The 4428-nt window shown below is 50.3% G+C and overlaps 1 pseudogene; it reads left to right on the plus strand.

Moving 5' to 3' along the window:
- Nucleotides 1-2689: 2689 nt before the first annotated feature.
- LOC147957857 (anthocyanidin 5,3-O-glucosyltransferase pseudogene) lies at nucleotides 2690-4141 on the plus strand (annotated as a pseudogene).
- The last annotated feature ends 287 nt before the right edge of the window (nucleotides 4142-4428 follow it).

Consider the following 4428-nt stretch of genomic DNA (forward strand, 5'->3'; position numbering starts at 1 on the left):
ATTGCTCGCATGTATTCTAATTTTATTCTTGATAACTTTATCACAGTAAATTCCCACAGCAACGTGCGGGGTATTGTCTAGTTGCTACTATGATGCTCACATGGGTCAACACGAAGCTCTTGCTGACTTAGCTCAGCTACGTGCTTTGCTCGCTCCCTTACTATTTTCTAGATCGCTCCACTACTAGCTTAAAAAAAAGCGGATACCTTTTTTTAATTTGAAAATATTCGCAAGTGTTCATGGATTTAAAAAATATTGCAAATTCTTAAATTTAATTTTTGCACAAATTTTAAAATATTTGTGGGTTTAAAAATGTTATGAATTTAGAAAAAGCTTCACAAATTTAAACGTGTTCACATACTTTAAAACTACTAGATGATACCTCGCGCGTTGATGCGGGACTTGTTATGTGTTCATATACAGGGGCGGACCCACGTTCGTGGGAGTGGGGGCCTAGGACCCCACTCAAAATATGAAACTTCAGTGATATTTCTTTGAAATTTCAGAAATTTTTGCCAAAACTATGTGAATTTGTACAAAGTATGCCCCCACTCCCATAGTTTGCCCCCACTTATAATAGTTTCTGGGTCCGCCCCTGTTCATATAGCTATAATAGGTATCTCGGTATTTCTATAATTAGAATGCATAGCTAACATGGAATGTGATGCAATTTTCCCATGATAATTTAGGATAATATAATTTGACTCCCTATTGTTAGTGCATCAGAGAAACAAAAAGATTTCATGTTAATTTGCGAGTCTCGCAGTATTAACACGCCAGAATAGAAATGACATTGTTCCCAACTGGGACAAAATATATAAACCAAAGGCCACCAGAACGGGTCCTAGATGGTCCTCTAAGCGAAGGCAGACTTGTTAGGCTAGGATTGTCACAAAACAATCAGAAAGTATCCTGATATATAGTGGAGAAGTATTATTCATTACAAATATATAAATTCAGTATTTCGATAAAACATTTCATAGTGCAGCATTTAATTAGAAACTTGCATTTGTCAAATGAAGGTTTAGGTTTGAGATAATATCCAAGTGCTAGACTTAGAGAAGTTTGTTTGATTGTAGTTACACGTACATGCATGTTTGAAGTGAACAACAGTTCCTATTTCAACGCAGATACAAAAATAAAATGATATCAGATAACTCCAATCAACAAACACACCAGGGCCCATATTTTTCATCCCACTTGAACATTAAAGGGCGGACTATGCAGGAGAGCGACATTCTCCATACAAACAAGACATGGATGTTAACTCAAGATGCATTCAAGCTGCGCATTCAACTGAACAAACACTAAGAACACAAGGCAGCTCTAAATTGTAATGTGACAACCAATGAAGGAAACAAAAAGGACCTTTAAAAACCAGGAAGTACTTACTTGATGGGCAATACTACTATCACATATCTCGAGGGCTTGGATCTTGCGCCGGTCACACAACCAGTCGCCGGCTTGGTTAACGGTTCCTTGCCACAGGAATGTGCTAGTACAAGTTAGATGCCAGGGCAAGCCAAGCTTCAATCTTGCAGCTTGGCGAGGTCTACGTCTTACACAGTGGCGGAGCCAGGAAAATCCAATGAGGAGGGCCAAACGTTGCTAAACCTAGTTGAGGAGGGCCAGTCTATTAAAATACTCGGTTTTAACAGCAAAAAATTATGTGTTTACACTAGTATTAGTCTTAAACCAGTGACATTAGGGGGGCCAGGACCCCTGTTGGTCCCCCTGTCTCCGCCACTGGTCTTACAGCATGGCAAAACTTGCTGGTCACGCTGCTCATGTACCTATACCCTGGATTATAGCAACGGCTTATTTTCTAAGCTGCCAAAAGAACTAACCCTTAGTATTGACCGAAGGTGCAACTCCACCCACCCTCTCAAGCGACTTCCTCATCTTCGGACCCTGATTTGCGGCAATGGGATCGCTCGGAATTAGGCCAGGGCGAAATCCCTGCTCGGCTCGCCGATGCTCGCAGCGGTGGCACCAGCGGGTGTCGTTTCCCTCCCTGGAGGCGCTATCATGACCTCTATCCATGCCCCTCTTCGAGCAACGGGGGAAACCCTTGGTCCGGTTCTTTGGATCGGATGGCGGCGGCATCACGACATCGCTCACCTTCTTGAAGGAGCCATCTTGCTTGCTCGCGGCATCCCCGGTGTTGGATTTAGAGATGTTTGATGTTTGGTCACTTCGGCTTGCCCCTCTACTTGGGTCTGGCTTGGTGGTTTAGCTGTGGTCTTTTCTTCTGTCCTGTGTCATTTTGCTCCGGGTCCCATGTCCACGCCTATGTACTTTTCTGCTTTTCTTCTATCAATGAAATGATACGCAAGCTTTGCGTATTCGTGAAAAAAAAAGTATTGACCGAAGGAGTGGCGATAGCATGCCTAGTACAAGTACACCGGTCATTATCAGGCTCTCTGTTACCAAAGATGGTGTCGTCGCTTTCTTTGCTGGTGAGCTTGCCCATCGTGGTGTGGCCCGGCCGGTGTACTGGCTAGCCTAGGGATAGTGGGAAACAAGTGGCCATCGATACTTCGATAGGTTGTGTTGCGTTGCTCTTGCTTATCTATAAATTGTCGGGGCTCTCGTTCGCCATCTCCATCCGCGCCACACACCAAAGCAAACCCGACACCACACTGCTCCGGTCGGGACTGAACAAGCCTCTCGTCGTCGTACGTGATCGATGGACGCCGCCGCAACCACCCGGAAGCAGGTGGTACTATACCCGGCGCCCGGCCTGGGCCACCTCGTCTCCATGGCCGAGCTCGGCAAAATCTTGGCCGCTCACGGCCTCGCCGTCACCGTCGTCGTCATCAAGCCGTCGTACGACACGGGCGCTATCGGGCCTTTCCTGGTCGACGTCACCGCGGTCAACCCCTCCATCTCCTTCCACTGCCTCCCGCGGGTCGAGCTCACGCCCGTAGACTCCGTCCACCCTGAGGCGGTGACCTTCGAGGCTGCCCGCGCCTCCAGTTCGCAGCTCCGTGACTTCCTGGACGGCGCCTCCCCGGCCATCCGGGTGGTGGACTTCTTCTGCAGTGTCGCCGTGGATGTCGCCACGGAGCTCGGCATCCCCGCCTACTGCTTCTTCACATGATGTGCCGAGACTCTGGCCATTTTCTTGTACCTTCCGGTGCTGCACGCGCGGAGCGCCGCCAGCTTTCGAGACATGGGCGAGGAGCTCGTGCATGTGCCGGGAATCCCCTCGTTCCCGGCAACGCACTGCTTCAAAGTCGCTCATGGATCGTGACGACGCGGCATACAGAGCTTTCCTGGGGGTGTCCCCCTACCTCTGCCGCTCCCAGGGCATTATCGTCAACACCTTCCACTCGCTTGAGTCGCGCGCCGTCGACGCCATCAGTGTCGGGCTCTGCACACCTCCCGGCCTCCCGACGCCTCATGTCTACTGCATCAGGCCGCTGATCAAGTCGGAGGAGGTGGGCGTGAAGCACGACCAAGAGTGCCTGACATGGCTAGACACACAGCCCAAGACCAGCGTGGTGTTCCTCTGCTTCGGCAGCCGCAGCCTGTTCAGCGCAAATCAGACCAGAGAGCTGGCCATAGGCCTGGAAGCGAGTGGCAAAAGGTTCTTGTGGGTTGTGCGGAGCCCGCCCAGGGACATCGACGGCCCGGCGAAGAAGCTGGACAAGCTGCCGGACCCGGACCTCGACGCTCTCCTCCCAGAGGGCTTCTTGGAGTGGACCAAGGGCACGGGTCTCGTCGTCAAGTCGTGGGCGCCGCAGCGTGACGTGCTGGCACACGACGCGGTGGGTGCCTTCGTGACGCACTGCGGGTGGAACTCCGTGCTAGAGACGCTCATGGCCGGCGTGCCCATGCTGGCCTGGCTGCTATACGCGAAGCAACGGGTTAACAGAGTGTTCCTGGAGAAAGAGTTGGGTTTGGCCGTGGCGGTGGAAGGGTATGACAAGGAGGTGGTCCAGACCGACGAAGTGGAGTCCAAGGTGAGGTGGATGATGGAGTCTAAGGGCGGCAGAGTGCCGGCAGAGTGCTCCGAGAGCGGACCTTGGCGGTCATGCGGCTGGGCAAGGAGGCGCTGCTCCTGGGTGGGGAGTCGGTCGTGACCTTGACACAACTGGTGGAGAGCTGGATGGCTTCACCTTCACAAGGGAGATAGATCACCAGGTAAATTAATGTCCTTGCAAGAACAGGGCAGGTGCAAATCTTGAAAGCTCACGGCATGCAAGAACAGGACACCTGAGATTAGATATAGGCAGCAGGGTAGCTGTTTGGAATCATGACCCATGCATTCAGTTCTTCTGATGGCAATATTCACATTTTTTCATATCAAAAGTTTGTGAAGGAAGTTGGTTTCTTTTTCTATGGATGTGCGTCATGCTATGACAAGTAGCCTTGGAAATTTTGGTGCAAATATTATGACTAGGATGCCGATAATGCGTGTTC

This window comes from Triticum urartu, chromosome 7A, assembly GCF_056163025.1.
Source record: "Triticum urartu cultivar PI428250 chromosome 7A, HENAU_Tu73, whole genome shotgun sequence".
NCBI classification, from domain to species: domain Eukaryota; kingdom Viridiplantae; phylum Streptophyta; class Magnoliopsida; order Poales; family Poaceae; genus Triticum; species Triticum urartu.